Raw genomic sequence first — 18,699 nt, 5'->3', positions numbered from 1 at the left:
CATTCCTGGGCCTTCCCCATCCCATTGTCGCCTTAAGACATATCTGTGTCGGTGCGACGTAAAGCAAATAGCAAACGAAAAACAATGCATTTGGCACGCCGTTGAAAATAGCTTGAGTCGCTGATGGCAAAGCTGGGTGTAAGTGACGAGGATGTAAGTCACAGGATAAGTGTAGGCTGGCTGAACGGTTGCCGGACATTTGCACCCGCTCGCAGAAATTCCCCAGCAGTCAGAGGAGATATGTGGTGGCGTGGGCCTCATTAGCTTAAATCTCGGGATATCCCCAATAACTTGCCTGGGCTCCTGCTCCCACCATGTAGATCAACATTCTGGATAAGGTGTGATAGGAATCAGCATTTTAATACATATAATTTACTTCTTTCTTTCTTTCTTTATCTGTTTACCGTCCAGGATTGGTTTTTCCCTCGTACTCAGCGAGACCTCTACCACCTTAAGGGCAGTGTCCTGGAGCACGAGACTTTGGGTCGGGGTATACAACTGGGGAGGAGACCAGTAACTCGCCCAGGCGACCTCGCCTGCTGTGATGAAGAGGGGCCTTATGGATAGGAAGATTGGAAGGGAAATACAAGAGAGAGGGAAGGAAGCGGCCATGGCCTTAAAGTTAGGTTCCATCCCGGCATTTGCCTGAGGAGAAGTTGAAAACCACTTCGAAGATGGCTGAGATGGGAATCGAACCCACCTCTACTCAGTTGACCTCCCAAGGCTGAGTGGACCCCGTTCCAGCCCTCGCAGCACTTCTCAAATTTCGTGGCAGAGCCAGGAATTGAACCCGGGCCTCCGGGAGTGGCACCTAACCACTACACCACAGAGGCGGACATATTTTACTGTCGACCAAAATTATTATATGTACCCGAGTTTGGAGGTTGTTCATTAAATAACCAATAGGTCTACAGAAAATCAATGACGTCATCATTTTCCTATTTTCATTTCAGTTTAATTTTACGATAGGTTTTGAATTTGTAATTATTCTAATATTTTTATCGCGGGTGGAACGCTAAAAGAGCCTTTTTTAAACGTGTTTCAACCATGTGTTAATTTGAAGATATTGTTACTCAAAAATCCGTCATATAATCTATTCCGTGTTTCCAGAAACATGACCTGACTTGTTCTTCTTCTTCAGACACATCCAGGTGATGATTCCATGTTAACTTTCTCTATACCTTCTGTACATTTAACCATTGTAATGTTTCGAACTATTTGCCTTATGTCAATTCCATTACAGCACACAACAGTAAATACAGTTCTTACACCAGGTACAGAATGGCTGAAGGTATAAGTCTCTAAATAATGCGCGCGAGAGAAGAATGTTGATCTAGAAGGAGCGAGCAGGAGTGCAGGCAGGTTAGCGAGGATAGCCTGAGGTTAAGCTAATGAGGTTCACCCCCTGCTGCAGTGACCGTAAGTGTCCTGTGGCTGTTGGGTAATTTCTGGGGGTGTGCACAAGCATATCTCATTGACCATAAATGTCCGGGATTTTGTGGCGACCGCAAATGTCCGGACACCGGCTGAACCGGAGACAAAATTCTACTGTGTTATACGATGAGAGATGTCACTGAAGCTTGAAAGAAAGCACTACATGATAGTGGTGAAGCCTGCTCTGACTAAACATCTCCTGGACCTGATGGCATCATCCTACAAAATAAATTATCGTCGCCTTTAAACGAAGTTCCAACACTTCTGATGACGGCATTAGCTTTGTCATTCAAATGCTTCTCCATGATCCGTGCTGACAAAACGTATTTTCCTGTTGCCAGGGTCTGATTTCTCTCTGTTCTTTTTCAATGTCATTTTTCCTTGTTGTTTCAATTTTTTAATTATTCTCGTAAATTTTACGTTTGTACTTTTAAACAATATTGGATGTGTGTACGTTCACGTGAATAAAAATTTTTCAGGAACATGAATGTTGTTGATTTCAGTGACGTACCTACTTTTTTGTAACGTAATTTAAATACGTCTAGCATAGGTATACAGAAGGTCGTTCGGGATCCCTGGGGATGATGTTTGAAGGGTAATTAGCTCATGAAAAGACATATCTCCACCTACTATCATGCTCAATTGGAAAACCAGCATTTCTGGCTATAGCCCGACAACGTAATTTCCATTGCGACAGACTTTTTCGCATAGCTAGCATGTCTACCTTATCCCACTCCTCCTGGCAGGCTTTCCAGGGACATTGGGAGGGCGTGGACGCCTATTTCCTAAGGCCTCTTTTAGGAGTTCAACTGCACAGAAGTCCATGGATGACCAATCGGATGCCTTCACCGGAATGTCAGTAAAAAGAATTGCATGGATTCCAGTTCGCCTTACCATTCTCTCTAACAAAAGACGAGTCGACCATGAGGTATGACTCGATGCTTTATCTTGATGTATCCATACCTGATTTTTCGTTCTCTCATTCAGTGCTGGGATATCTGTGTTGTAAATTAGTGTTAAAACCTCTTTCTGATAGCATGTAGAGTTCATCTTCACATTATTAGTGACACGGCGAATGGTTAACTTGCCACTGTAGCAATATCGAGCGATGCTCATGAAACACCTTGAAAAACTTTCCTGGCAATCTTTATACAATGTTTGACTTTTTGTTCTCTGGAGCGACAGTAAATCGAGCTGGGTTTCTACAATTGCTAAGGCACACTGCTCCGTCTAATGTCACCACATTTTTCCATCTCTCCCTTGCCAGATAGCCCACATATAGCTTTCTTGCGTTATTGCGACGTTCCAAAATGTGACGAGACAACACATTGAGAACTCTGCGTTTATGTAGCTTTTGTAATTGCAGGTCCTTGTTGATTATGGTGTTAACTGTTAAAACAGACATCACCAACATACGTCCGGTAGTACTTTTGGGGGAAGAGTTACCACCTGAAATAAGGGTCTTCACTATCGTCACCACTTCTGGTGTGCGGCTGGTGGTGGCTGGTCGTGGATTTACAAAGGAATTAAGTCCAGTTGGCATTTGCCTTTCTTATTCAATACAGTACTGATCGCGTTCCTTGATATCACGCTCCTTTCACACTCCTTGGATTGCAGAATAGCTATATTTAGCATCGGAAAGGTCTATCCTTTAGCCCTCCCAGTAAGGGTCAATTCGCTTCGGCATCGTTGCAGCCAATGTCACAAAACTCTACTTACACGTTCTCAGTACTGGCGTGAATTATCACTCCTCGTTTCGACGTACTCAAGTTGATAACAGTGCTGCCAGAGGCCTTCACACTCATTACCAGAGATCTCCAACGACCTTCTCTACTGCCATTCTTCACTTCGGTACAATTGCAGGTCTCCAGAATTTGCCCTCCTTTGCAACTGAACGTTCCATCTTCAACAGCACACCTAATGAATTTCTACTCATTAGGTTTCGTCAACATAAATTTCCTACAATTCTCCTTGAACATCTTCATTGGACCCACTTTTTCTTCGCTTCTTCCTCCTCCTCATCCAAGATTATAGCTATCCTTGACAGTTTGTCATGGAACACTTAATGACCGAGATTCTGCACGGAACTGAAATGTAATAACAGACGTAAAGAAATCCACATCGGAAACGACGGATACAGAAACGGAAAGCACCGTCACGTCCCGGAGATGTCTATGAACACCACAAGTGTCGTCCAAATACCGGGAGATGAAGATGCTGGGGATGAGACCAGAATTTTCGAGGAAAGTTCTTATCCAAAATCAGCGCATCAGAAAGACGTTACGCCTGAAGGATAACGTTCATTGTGGATGGGTGGGTGATATGGTGCGAGAATATGAACGAACAGGATGACAGGTATACAGCCAAACGGGGCTCTTTACTTTCAGGTACAGGGGAACGAAGAAGAGGAAAACCTAAGAACAGCTAGGCCCAACAACAACAACTTCACGGCTCCTCTGATGTTGAAACACAAGCAGCTGTCAACAACAAACTGCAACTGCGTTCCACTAACCCTGGAGGATCTGCAGCAACAGCTCAAATTTATGGCTCCCCTGATGTTGAAACACAAGCAGCTGTCAAGAACAAACTGCAACTGCGTTCCACTCACCCTGGAGGATCTGCAGCAACAGCTACACTTTACGGCCCCCGTGAAGTTGCAACATAAGCACCTGTCAACAACAAAGATTTCATTAGCATTTCATGCTTTTCGGTCACGGCACCACTCCAAACGGAGCATTTTGCGTTGTGCTGTTAACGGCAGCCGACACATGGGATGGTAATTCCCTAGCTTTTGCTAGTCTCCGACCAATGGTGCGGGATGACACAGAATGTTGCAGGGTGTCGATTACTTGTTCTCGGATTTCAGGCGCAGATGTGAAGGGGTTACGATGTGATTGATGTACAATACGGCGATCCTCCCTTGTGGTGGTCAGACGTGGTCGACCGGAAACTTGACGACGAGTATGCCTGCCCTCACGTTCCCACGGCGCCCAATATGGGGCCACTGTCACATCTAAATGCCCCACAAATCTGGATATTACACGATTCGACCAGCCGGCCTAGTGGAGGACCACAATGAGGCCCCTTTCAAACTCTGTTATGTGCTGATAAGGTTGTCTCACACGAGTACACGGCATATCCGTGTCCTTCACAGTGAAAACTCAAAGTCTGAAGAAACGAAACATAAGACGAACTAGCGGTTCTTAGGCATTGAGAAGGAGGTTTCTTTTTGCTATTTGCTTTACGTCGCACTGACACAGATAGGTCTTACGGCGACGATGGGATAGGAAAGGTCTAGGAGTGGGAAGGAAACGGCCGTGGCCTTAATTAAGGTACAACCCCAGCATTTGCCTAGTGTCAAAATGGGAAACCACGGAAAACCATCTTCAGGACTGCCGACAGTGGGGTTCGAACCCACTATCTCCCGAATGCAAGCTGACAGCTGTTCGCCCCTAACTGCGCGACCAACTTGCCCTATGAGAAGGAGTATTAAAACAATGTATATATGACGACTTGTATGCATTGCACATACGTGGGGTAAACTGTATGATGTCCTGGCGCAGGAAACTAACCTGAGACACAAGGAGCCCCCACGAGAGAGACCCGCACCGCACGACCCCAACAGTCGACCCCCGCTAGACTACAATCAATTAATACTGATCTGCATTTAGGGCAGTCGCCCAGGTGGCAGATTCCCTATCTGTTGCTTTCCTAGCCTTTTCCGAAATGATTTCAAAGAAATTGGAAATTTATTGAACATCTCCCTTGGTAAGTTATTCCAATCCCTAACTCCCCTTCCTATAAATGAATATTTGCTCCAGTTTGTCCTCTTGAATTCCAACTTTATCTTCATATTGTGATCTTTCCTACTTTTATAGACGCCATTCAAACCTATTCGTCTACTAATGTCATTCCACGCCATCTCTCCGCTGACAGCTCGGAACATACCACTTAGTAGAGCAGCTCTTCTTCTTTCTCTCAATTCTTCCCAACCCAAACATTGCAACATTTTTGTAACGCTACTCTTTTGTCGGAAATCGCCCAGAACAAATCGAGCTGCTTTTCTTTGGATTTTTTCCAGTTCTTGAATCAGGTAATCCTGGTGAGGGTCCCATACACTGGAACCATACTCTAGTTGGGGTCTTACCAGAGACTTATATGCACTCTCCTTTACATCCTTACTACAACCCCTAAACACCCTCATAACCATGTGCAGAGATCTGTACCCTTTATTTACAATCCCATTTATGTGATTACCCCAGTGAAGATCTTTCCTTATATTAACACCTAGATACTTACAATGATCCCCAAAAGGAACTTTCACCCCATCAACGCAGTAATTAAAATTGAGAGGACTTTTCCTATTTGTGAAACTCACAACCTGACTTTTAGCCCCGTTTATCAACATACCATTGCCTGCTGTCCATCTCACAATATTTTCGAGGTCACGTTGCAGTTGCTCACAATCTTGTAACTTATTTATCACTCTATAGAGAATAACATCATCCGCAAAAAGCCTTACCTCTGATTCCACTCCTTTACTCATATCATTTATATATATAAGAAAACATAAAGGTCCGATAACACTGCCCTGAGGAACTCCCCTCTCAACTATTACAGGGTCAGACAAAGCTTATTGTCAGTTTATTGTCAGAAAAAGTTTTCATACTTTTACATGTTTTTACAAGAACAAATACATTAGAATTTATAGGTAAATAAACGAAAAGTCTTCCTTGTTATCTAGCATCAGACACCAGTATAACGTAAAATAAATCATCTGAAATTTTCTGCGGCTCTTCTTGCGCTGCTGTGTAACACTCAATGTCGATCATTTGGCATGTATAAATAATTCAAAACAGAGGAAAGTAAATAACAAATAAATAAAAAATAAGTAACAAAGTAATATAAGCATAAATAACGGAAGGAGAAGAAAAGGAATGACACCGAAGGGAGCCTATCATAGAATGAGATAGAAAATTCAGAGATTATATCTAAATAACAATAAATATACTGTGTAGAAAGAGCCTCCGTGGCTCAGATGGCAGCGCGTCGGCCTCTCACCGCTGGATACCCTGGTTCAAATCCGGTCAGTCCATGTGAAATTTGTGCTGCACAAAGCGAAGGCTGGACAGGTTTTTCTCTGGGTATTCCGGTTTTCCCTGTCATCTTTCATTCCAGCAACACACTCCATTCTCATTTCATAGCATCTATCAGTCATTAATAAAATCACTTTGGGTGTGGCGACCCCATAATACTAATAGCCTATATATGATTCATTCATTTCATTCCTGACCCAGTCAATGACTGGAAAACAGGTTGTAGGTTTTCATTTTCATACAGTGTAGAAAAACATAAAGTACATTGCGAATTCATCTAACCAGTGTCTAGTTACAATTGTGGTAGTAACTGCGATGGTGCGAACTTATCAGAGAATAAAGGAAATGTTTTTATAGCACCGTTTAAAGATAGTAAGAAACACATTAGAAAGAGGAAAATATACAATTATATACATTCGAAGAAAATTAAATTTCACGAATAGAACCTTCTATAATGAACGCAAGATGTAGGGAAATCTTGAAAGAACGGAAATCACTTGAAATTATCACTGCACTGCACTGAAAACTGGTGCTGAAGGCGCTTGTGGCAGTGAACAAGGGAGGTATTACCGCAGCCAGGAGCATCGTGGAGATGCATAATAATAATAATAATAATAATAATAATAATAATAATAATAATAATAATAATAATAATAATAATAATAATAATAATAATAATAATAATAATAATAATAATAATAATAAGGTATAATAATAATAATAATTATTATTATTATTATTATTATTATTATTATTATTATTATTATTATTATTATTATTATTATTATACCGGAAATCGCAACGCTGCGCATTCAAAATAAGCGCCTTAATAAACTCCTCTATCGATCAAAAGGTGAAACTGATAACACATCAATTTGGAACTTTAATCAGAAGATGTCACCACTGAAATATTAAGTAATTGTGTTATGGTTAAGTTTCCTAAACACTGAATTTCTCCTCGTTTTGTTTTGCTGTATATCAAGACGTTTGGACATTTTTCCACAGATAACACTACCAAAAACTATGATCATGCACTCTGATGCAAGGTGGAAGAATTTATAACTTAAAGAAGTTTGTATTCCTAGGTTTTCCATAACTGAATTTATGTTCATTTATTTTTGGGTTGGGAATACTTCCTTTTCTTTCCGCCAGTTTTGAAACTAGCCAATCACGAATTTTTGTAATTAACTTTCAACCAATCCCGCATTTCTTGTTCACTTTGAATCGGCCAATAAAAATTAAGAGAGGGTGTGTCCTGATTAGTCCTGAATGCTCTCGAACCTTCCCTGAGGGTATATAAACTGCGGCTTTTCATGTTTCCTTGTCAATTGATCGCCGTCTTTATAAGTGTGTGTGTTAAGGCAGGAGGCGGGGTGCCTCTTTCTTCGGCCAGCAGAACATATACAAGGTAATGGCTACATAAATTCTATTTTCTGTAGCTATCTCCGCAGCTTAATCCGAGGGTAAGATCCGAATCTTTAATTATGTAACACACTTTTCTAAGATGTAAATCTTCTTTTGGCTGACGTAAAAATTTCATAAAGTTGTAACTGTAAATCGAGGATAGAGAGTGAGTTACCCGCTCGAGCTCCCCTTCATCTTGGTTTGAGGTGACTACGTTTTTGCAACCTTTCTGTAATATGTTAAAGTAATTTCCACACGAGCCACCTCAGTAGTTTGGGAGTAGCCCCAGTTTCATCGGCCGAGAGCCTGTAAGTTTTTAATTTCTCATTATCTTGGAGCGCTGTGTACGCATCCATTCAGTTTGTGTTCGGGCCGTTTATTTAACCTGTTCTTTTTCGCAAAAGCCCTGTAGGTTGGGTACTAGATACCCCTGTGTAAAAACCAGTTCAATTTATAAATTGTGGCTTTAGAGACTAGAGATTGTAAATTTTGATGTAATGTTGGTTTGAGCGGGCCGTAAGAAACTGAGAGAAGGTTAGCTCTTTTTCAAAGTTTTGTAAGAGTAACGAGTGCCTCTGGACGGCTATAAATTGTATTTTGGGAGCAAGTGCTCTTCAATTAGGCGATTTCTGCCCTTGACTAAATGATTCCTTATTTTTAATTAAAGTTTTGTAAACTGGATCCGGTATCTCTGGATGCCCAGAATCTGTAAAATTCACTAATCTTGGATTTTCCTTGTCTTGTTTCAAGATTGCTTTTGTACCTGACATGTTGTTATGTTCACTAAGTTAAAATTTGTTGAGTTGTTGTTTTTTGAAGAAATATAACCTTTAGTTCAAATGTTAAATTAAGTTTGATATTGTAGATAGACCCATTCACCCTGGCACTTTCTTTAACCTCTTTCTGCTGCACGGGTAACCCCTTAACATTATTATTATTATTATTATTATTATTATTATTATTATTATTATTATTATTATTATTATTAAGATGGGATGGTAAGATCTGAAAAATAGCTGGAAGCTAGGTAGTTGGAGGTGGTTAGAGCTGGAACGGAGCAGTTGTTCCTATGATTGCGATCGGTAGTGCGAGTGCAGAGATCCATCCGGTGTTCTCCGGTAGTAAACTGTTGCTTAGAAACCAATCGGTGCTTCGGCGGGCGAGCGGAGGACGGAGGACCAGTACTGAATGTGTGCTCGCTAGCAGTTCCAGCAGTGGTACGCAACGGATGTGCTAGCGACGTAGTAAATACTGCTGTATAAGTAAGAAGAAGGCGAATATATTAAATATATTATACATTCTGATTTATCGTTCGTGTTTAGTTATTATTATTATTATTATTATTATTATTATTATTATTATTATTATTATTATTATTATTATTATTATTGTTTTCTATTGTCCACCACTATGGTGTAGTAGTTAGTGTGATTAGCTGCCACCCCCGGAGGCCCGGGTTCGATTCCCGGCTCTGCCACGATATTTGAAAAGTGGTATGGGGGCTGGAACAGGGTCCACTCAGCTTCGGAAGGTCAACTGAGAAGAGGGGGTTTCGATTCCCTCCTCAGCCATCTTCGAAGTAGTTTTCCGTGGTTCCCCGCTTCTCCTCCAGGCAAATGTCGGGATGGTACCTAACGTAAGGCCACGGCCGCTTCCTTCCTCCTTCCTTGTCTATCCCTTCCCATCGTCCCATCCCCCCACAAGGGCCCTGTTCAGCACAGCAAGTGAGGCCACCTAGGCGAGGTACTGGTCCTACTCACCGACCACCGGATGAGTTGTCCGTGCGATTAGGGGCACACAGCTGTGAACTTGCATCCGGGAGATAGTGGGTTCGAGCCCCACTGTCGGCAGCCCATTTTCACACCAGGCAGTGCTGGGGCAGTACCTTAATTAAGGGTTCCTCCCCATTCTCAGGTCTCTCCTATCCCATCGTCGCCATAAGACCTATCTGTGTCGGTGCGACGTAAAACAAATTGTAAAAAAAGTATCCCCGACCCAAAGTCTCACGCTCCACGACACTGCCCTTGAGGCGGTAGAGGTTGGACACCTCACAGAGTTCGAGGGTAAAACCAACCCTGGAGGGTAAACGGAAAGAAAAATTATTATTATGATTATTATTGTTGTACGTCGCACTAACCGCTTCTGTGGTTTTCGGCACGTCGAAGTGGCGGCAGTTTGTACCACAGAAGTTCATTAATCTGCCGGTAAACCTGCCGATATGAGGCTATCGTAGTTGACCACCTTCAAGTACCACCGAGCAAAGTCGGAATTGAAACCGCAAACTTGAGCTCAGAAGACCAACGCTCCACTCAGCCCGCACAGCATATAAGAAATCCCAATAAGTTCTTTACTCTTCAGTAATAAATGAGCTACGAGTATAATTAATGTAATGACAGAAGGCAGTTTGGGTTTAGGGAAGGTTATTCCTCTGAAGCTCAGCTTGTGGGATTTCAGTAACATATAGCAGATATCCTGGATTCAAGAGGACAAATGGACTGTATTGCGATTGACCTATCTAAGGCATTTGATAGGGCAGATCATGGAAGACTACTGGCAAAAATGAGTGCTTGTTGGACTAGTTATGCTGAACAGGGGCCTTGTGGGGGAATGGGAATATTGGAAGGGATAGACAAGAAAGAGGGAGGGAAGCAGATGTAGCCTTAAGTGAGGTACGATTCCGGCATTTACCTTGAGAAGAAGTGGGAAACCACGGAAAACCACTTCGAGGATGGCTGAGGTACGAATCGAGCCCACCTCCACTCAGTTGACCTCCCGAGGCTGAGTAGACCCCGTTCCAGCCCTCGTACCACTTTTCAAATTTCGTGGCAGAGCCGGGAATCGAACATGGGCCTCCGGGAGTGGCAGCTAATCGCACTAACCACTGCACCACAAAGGTGTTTTCGTCGCACCGACAAAAATAGGTCTTATGGCGACGATGATTATTGATTTAAGAGGAAGTTGACTTGGCAACCACCCTCTATTGGCAACCATCCTCTATTAATACTAATTAGAGGGATAAATGGAAGAGGTCCCACACTTCGAAAAATGAAGGTTTTGGGAAAAATAAAAATAAGGTGCACGAAGGGCGTGAAAATGAAAGACGTTCTAGGCTTCACAAATCTAGGAACGCCGGTATCGGAAGAAAACAAGATTAGACCAAGGAAGGTTAGTTAGAAATAAGTGGAAGTAATAGACTCAGCTAGGTGATCCGTGGTCACGCTCCCTTTTAGTCGCCTCTTACGACATGCCCCGTTATACTTCGTCTTAAAAGAATAATCTCCACCAGCATATTAAGACTGGCAGGGGATACCATGAATATATTCAACCCCCCCCCTCTACCAATAAGTTCTGCACCTTACGTTTCTATGATCCGTTAAAAGCCGACTCACGCTTATCAGGAGGGACATTCTGCGCTGTAAGAACTTGGCAGAATATTTTGCCCAGTTACTTTCTGCACTCTGTGCATTAATATCGCCTTCACTGGCTGAGCATTTGAACTAAGAACCGGGTCTGCAGTGCTCTTCCTGCTGGCGACACGACAGTCGGTGTCGTGTGTCGGCAGATTTCAGCGATGCTGATGCAACCTTTCAAAAGCATCAAGAAATGAATGTCTAACCCTTGTCCTGTTTCTCTACGGGGTCCGGTATGAAGTGAGATGAATCTTCGTAGCCACGTTTAACGACCGGCTGCCCTTCCTTACGTCAACTTAATCAGGTGAGTTAATGAGATGAAATGAATGACGTGATAGATGACAGTAGGAAGAGGGTGAAACTCGATGCCGGCACATAGCCTACTCCTGTCGAATAGCACCAAGGGGTAAGGCTAAGGATTTACGTCCCCATCCGAAGGATGAATCACCATCAACAGTGCCATATGCCCTCACTCCATACTGCGGAGAGGTTTGGAAGTTAATCTACCGGGCAAGTAGGCCATGCGGTTACGGACGAGCAGCTGTAAGCTTGCATTCGGGAGATAGTGGATTTGAATCCCACTGTAGGCAGCCCTGAAGATTATTTTCAGTGGTTTCCCATCGTTACACTAGGAAAATGCTGGTGCAGTACCTTAATTAAGGCCAAGGTCGCTTCCTTCCAACTCCTAGGACTTTCCTATTCCATCGTCACCATAAGATCTATATGTGCCGGTGCGACGTAAAACAAATTGCATAATAATAATAATAATAATAATAATAATAATAATAATAATAATAATAATAATAATAATAATAATAATAATAATAATAAATAATCCAGTCTCTTGGCATGCAATCTAGTGATTAGAAATTGTATACCACCACCTCCCCTATCCTGCCAGCCAACATTCTGAAGCTGACATTTTTCAACAAACGGGACTCGAATCGGTTTGGACCATATAGGCACCACACCTTAAAGATCATGGCTAGCAAGCGGGGAAAAGTATCATGAAATTTTAAAGATATTTGTTACTTTTCAATGTTATAGCATTAACTTTCAGAAACATAGCAGCCTTCCGCGCAGTCGCAAGACATTCCTCTTTGTGAAACATCTTCTAAATAATGATCAATGTCACCTACCTTTATTCAGCGAAAACTTTAGGATGTCAGTTTGGTCCCTTAGACTGAACATATCCTTTTGTTTCAGATTTATTATAAATAGTTGGAACTTTCTAACCGGAAGTCTTTCTTGAAAACGTGTTTGAAATAGATGGGCTGAGTTAACACATATGAATAATAAACACGCGTTGTGCAGTAGTACACATATATTGAGCCGAAATGCATTTCATCATGCAATACACGAAGCAGAGCAGCACACAACCTGGCCCACAAAGCTCTGGTTGACACACATCGACCTCTCTAAAGCGGACAGCAACTCTTCGTCGCAGAATCTCCAAATATTTTTGCTCGGCCGGGTGGTTTCCATCTTTACTTCGCTACCTCTCCGACCTCAATTAAGCATATCGGCTGACACCGAGTTGGAAGTCAGCCTCCCCGACACCATGTTTACCTGCATCATTCCCGATGTTGATGCCACCATATCTGAAGACGACAACTACAGCCACCTCCACTCCGCCGGCGTCCCAGTTCACGAAGCCTACCGGCTGTTAGATGGCTCCAGTTCATCACCATCACCGCAGATTCTTCTCTATCTACCCACGTTAGCCGACATGAAGCGCCTCCTCGACAGCGGAGTAACTAATCACCAACGCTACTACTTAGTGGATCCAACTCCACAATCTATAATAAATCAGCTCACCGCAGACCCAACTACCCCGCCCGTCGCAACCGCGCCTCAACCCAGGACATCGCAACAGCAGTCATCGTCTCCTTTATTCAATCACCCCATAACTACCACTTCCACTTCCACCTCCACCACCACTACGACATCAGCTCATTCTCCTTCCTATGTTCCCGTCACTTCCGTTACGACATGCCATCCTTCTCCCATAATGACCTCAACCCTCCCTATTTCTTCAACCCCCGTACAACCTCGACGCCAACAACTCCCACACAACACCTTGGACTCGCCCGCAGCAACGCCGCCTTCGCTACCAATATCTTCGCAAGACGACGCCGCAGCAGTCGCCGCAATATCCACATCGCCAACGCAGCCGCCGCCACCTTTCCACGCTATGTCTACCTGCGTCATTCGGGGCATAGACCCTACCATCTCTGAACGGGACATTCTCTGGGAACTTCAAGCCGCAGGCGTCCCCGCCCATCGTGCGTTCGGGATTCGGAACGCTGACGGCCCTACGTATATTGTGCGACTACATCTTCCAACTGCAGATGACTTACAACACCTTCTTACCACCGGCGCCAATATCTACCAACATCGCTACCAAGTGGAGCCTTCTCGTTCCCCACCCCAACCAATTCGCCATCCCTCCACACACACCCATCGTTGACCCCAGCCAGCCCCTCCTCCTTTTCAACCTCGTCAACCCGTTTGTCCACGCCTTCCTTCAACTAATTTCTTCCCCGAACGCTAGATATCTTTCGACTCCTCACTACATCCCTTCGTAATCTTACAGCCACCCGCAACCTTCTAACCTTTCATCTCCACCCTGGAACTCTCATCTAACCTTTCCTTTTCGCACACATATCCTATCATTTCTCACTTCGTCTACCCACCTTCTTTCTCCATCAGATCTCCTCGACTTGCTCGCATCTCTTGGCCAGAGAGAGGCCGTAACCCTTTAGGTGGCCCGCCCCACCCCTTCAGGGTGGGGAATGAAAACTAAAAAAAAAAAAAAAAAAAAAAAAAAAACTGCCAAAGTCACGTCAGATGCTGACACCTCCCGTAGTTTGAACACAGCAGACGGCTGTCACATCTCCGATAGTAAAAACAAGGCGTAGTTCAAATGCTCTCATTGTAAGAGCAAGTGATGAGAGATCATATAAGAAATATCCATAAGAAGGATGTTTATAAACTGAAAAATGTTTAAGAGGCGGGGAAGAAAGCCACATCTCTAAGAGATTATTTGAATTTATTAACATTTATTTATACATTGCACGTTCAGTCATGGTTGATGGTCTCTCCCGTTTTTACTCAGGAGTCCACGCCCAGGCAGATCTGCACTGTAAACAAACAAATCAGAGAGAGGAATTAGAAAATGTCCCTATATGTCAAGCAACATCGAAATACTATATAATCTTTGGAAACATTCTGGGAAATAAGATTTCAGTCGACAGTTTTATTGTAAGTCTAGAATGTAGCTGGAGAGTTTATCAAAATATCCAAGTTTGAACACAAGGAACAGTCCACGTTACAGCAAAAAGTGAACTTGTTTTTTTTTTAATTTCGAAGATTTTAAAACATAGGAAAGAAATGTCAATCAAGATGTTGAAAAAATTATATATTTTTCAGGCTATGATAGCACTCAAAGCAAATGTCATTACAATAATTTCATGCCGGGCTGAGTGGCTCAGACGGTTGAGGCGCTGGCCTTCTGACCCCAACTTGGCAGGTTCGATCCTGGCTCAGTCCGGTGGTATTTGAAGATGTTCAAATACGTCAGCCTCGTGTCGGTAGATTTACTGGCACGTAAAAGAACTCCTGCGGGACTAAATTCCGGCACCTCGGTGTTTCCGAAGACCAAAAAAGTAGTTAGTGGGACGTAAAGCAAATAGCGTTATTATTAAGAATTTCATAACATTACTTTTCGTAACATCCAACGTCCATGTTTCAGTAAGGCTTCATTTCGAATACATGATAGCTTTTAATGATAGGTTATTCATGTGGGCTGTTCACAATATATTGAGTTATTCATTAGTGTTGGTTTTATTTATTCAAAAGGGTAAAGGAGTACATCAATGCTTTTATTTTCGGCAGTTGAATAAATGTGCGTTTTCATTTTTGTGGAGCCGTGAATTATGTGAAAATAAAAATTTAATGAATAACTAGAGGACTTGTGCTGCTACGCAGCGTTCGTTGTAAACAGGTCAGATAATAATAATAATAATAATAATAATAATAATAATAATAATAATAATAATAATAATAATAATAATAATAATAATAATAATAATGTTTGGGTCACGTAGCTGCCAGCTTACATTCGGGAGATAGTGGGTTCAAACCCCACTGCCGGCTGATCTGTACTTTCTGTACCTAAGATCTATACCAACGTAAGTCACATTTTATTCATTTTACAGAGGAAAGGATAAACTTCACTTGTAAAGGAAGTTTTCTACATTGTGAGTTATGCAATAAATGTCCATCATTGTTCTTGATATATTTTGTGCAGTTTGATCACTGAACACATATTCGTAATTTGCACTTAAAATTGTTAATTATTATGTTATTGCCATAAAAATAGACTTACATTTACACATGGTTGTAACTTTCAATAAATGAATAAAATGTGACTGACGTCGGTTTAGCTCTCATGTACACGAGTTATGAAACAAAATGAATGACGCGGTCTATGATAGTTGGAAGGGAGAGTACGAAACCCTGTGCCGGCATATTGACTACTCCTGTCGAATACCACCAAGGGGTCTCTTAAAGGTTTAACATCCCCATCGTACGGACTAGCCCAGGGGCGTTGTCCGGTTGTCGTGATTAATTTGCATACCGATAAAATGGTGTAGTGGAGGGGGATGTGTTTGAGCAAAAATACCTGCAGTAGTTTTGTATTTTTCAAGAAGCCTGCGGAAACCGAATATTAATTTTTATACACAATACATAATTAGATATTTTGTTTTGTGAACTGAAATAACATCAGTATTGATGCAATTGACGAACATTTCAAATAAATAAATGAAATGGATGTGAATATGGCCGGGTTTTTGAAGCAGTTAAATGTGTAGAGTTTCAAAGAGCTGATATAATTCAAAACATACAATTAATTATTATTATTGTCAAGAACTATTCTTGCAAGTAATAAAGAAGTTAAACAAACATTTTACCTTTATACGAACCGAATTGTTTTATAGTTCTGCTGGCGTAAGTAAGAACAATGTGAACTAATCAGAACAAAATACATTCTGTATGTTGAACAGAATGAAGTTAGAGAAATTAAAGGGGAGGATTTTAATGGTATTCAGGTGCACAGCATCCGCTCTGCAGATGACATTGCAATCTTAGCTAATTCGGAAAAGGATATGAATGAGATGCTAAGAACATTCAACAAATCCTCAGAAAAATGTAATATGAAGAAACATTCATGATAGTAGACAAAAAGAAACCTAGAGGTAGAAAACACTTTGAAATAAATAACACAGCGACAGAACAAGTCACAGAATTACCTCTGATAACAGGTACTTTCGCAAATCAAGAATAGAATAGTGGTAGCATAACAAGCCTTCCGAAATAAGAAAACCTTATTGCTAAAGAACCATCTTAGTTTGGAGACCAGAAAATCATTTCTCAAGACCTTTGCTGGAGTATGCTGCTGTATGGATGCGAAACCTGGAGAGGGAAATAGGAATAAACAAAACTTGAGGCTACAGAAACGTGGTTTTGGAGATAAATTACAAAAGCAAGTTGGATGGATAAAAATAAAACAAATTACCTTGTTTTAAATAACGTAAAAGGGGATCTATGTTCATTCAATACGATAAAGAACAGGAAAACAAAGTTCTTGGACACGTACTGAGACATGACTCTCTTCTGCAAACCATCATTGAAGGCAAAGTACTGGGAAAGAGACCCAGGGGACGACCGAAGATATCATACATCAGGAATTCCGTCGGTAAACTGGTATGTGGTTCATATAGCAACATAAAGAGGCTAGCAGAACATCGTCAGAGGTGGCTACAGCGACAAAACCATGCTTTAATAGATGATAATAATGATGAAGATGATGATAAATAGTTTGACGATGGTAAGAACGAATTTGATAATTTTATAATCAACAATAGTAATAAAAATACGCCAATGTCACGTAGTATTTTGTAATTGAAATCACGTGCAAAGGGCCTCAAAACTCGCCATTTTGTTCTCTATTGTCAAGAGTTTTCTAGGGTAGAAACGAGGACCCTTGGATCCCCAGCTATTCTGAGGGCCATTCCATAACTCCCGGTGTACACCGTTCACCCACAGCTAGATTGACGACTACACCAGCGGTACCGATACATTTTAATATACATGTTGCTTCTTGTCCCTCCTCCCCTAACTTCCAACCGCCTTCTGTAGGATCACACAGGAAAAGGCACCATTATTTTTCAGAGTTGAAAACGAAGCTTGTAGGAGCAACATTTATTCAGCTACTTACAGTCCGTCCTGGTGATGTTTCCCAGCAGCGTGCGCAGTAGCGGAATACCCAGGATACATTGCAGCAGATGGTCCACCGCCGCTATTGTCTGACTATTGACTGCCACAGCCAGGGACACCAGCAACAAGCAGACGTAGTAGTAGTAGTAGGAGGCCATGGTAGCAGTGAGTGACTCCGAGACGGAAATGAAGCTCTTTTATAGCGACAAGTTATCACCTCTAAGCCATTAGGACTGCACGCGGAGAAGAATAAGCATTGTACTACAGTGTCATTTCACTCCGAAAACCCCGGCATGATATCACTGCTGGGAATGTGCTAGGTTGTTCTTGCTCGAGTCAGTAAAACGTACTTGATATTCTGCTTTTCCTGATGATGTCACTCGAACCATTCTCTGGTAAAACACTCGTGGCAAATTGTTAATTCCATCACCTCCCTGCCACGTTATGAACGAAATATATTCACAGTGCAACTAGAGAAACCCGTACTCCACAGCATTCGTTATGAATAGGTCAGATATCTCGTCTATGTCGTAGTCATATTGTTTTACCTGCCCTTTTCAATGGAAAATGGTTTATGAACATTTAATAAGAAGCGCGTTATGGTATGCCACAAATCGTATTCCGAATTCATCCATTGTGATGTCATCACGCAGCCTGTTTGATCTATATATTTGCCTTTTTACACTACAATTCTCGATGTATTGTGTCGTAGAAGGCAATGGTATTTTTAATCGCAGTCCTTCTACATTGAACGGTTCTCTTGTGAGCTTGTAGGTTAGTCTCGAAGGAGCTTTTTATTCCAGGCAGAGAACTTTTCTTAAGATACACAACCTTCACTTTCTAGTGTAGCTAGGTTATCCTTCGATAGATGTTCCCAGATGATGTGCATGTCATGATGGGGTCTCTTTGTACCTAGACCCTTTTCTCATAGCAACATATATGTTATTAGGAACGTTCTGCCATCTGTTGAAAATATTTGGAAGCTGGGAAAGGTTAGAGAATCAGAGTATCTAGCAGGGAATAGTATTCTTCCGTGATCAGAGGAAGTGTATACCCTCTGGCTTGATACGTAG

At 42.0% G+C, this 18,699-nt stretch overlaps 1 long non-coding RNA gene across 1 annotated transcript; it reads right to left on the bottom strand.

Annotated features, from left to right (window-relative positions):
- Window positions 1–14,379: 14,379 nt before the first annotated feature.
- Window positions 14,380–17,783, bottom strand: LOC136876874 (uncharacterized). The gene is made up of 2 exons (XR_010860675.2): window positions 17,628–17,783; window positions 14,380–14,487 (listed from the first exon to the last, which is right to left on the bottom strand). It is a non-coding gene; the product is annotated as an uncharacterized lncRNA (long non-coding RNA).
- Between the last annotated feature and the right edge of the window lie 916 nt (window positions 17,784–18,699).

Source organism: Anabrus simplex, chromosome 7 (assembly GCF_040414725.1).
Source record: "Anabrus simplex isolate iqAnaSimp1 chromosome 7, ASM4041472v1, whole genome shotgun sequence".
Taxonomy (NCBI): domain Eukaryota; kingdom Metazoa; phylum Arthropoda; class Insecta; order Orthoptera; family Tettigoniidae; genus Anabrus; species Anabrus simplex.
The sequence above is the reverse complement of the archived record's forward strand: the minus strand, read 5'-3'. Positions and strand labels throughout refer to the sequence as shown.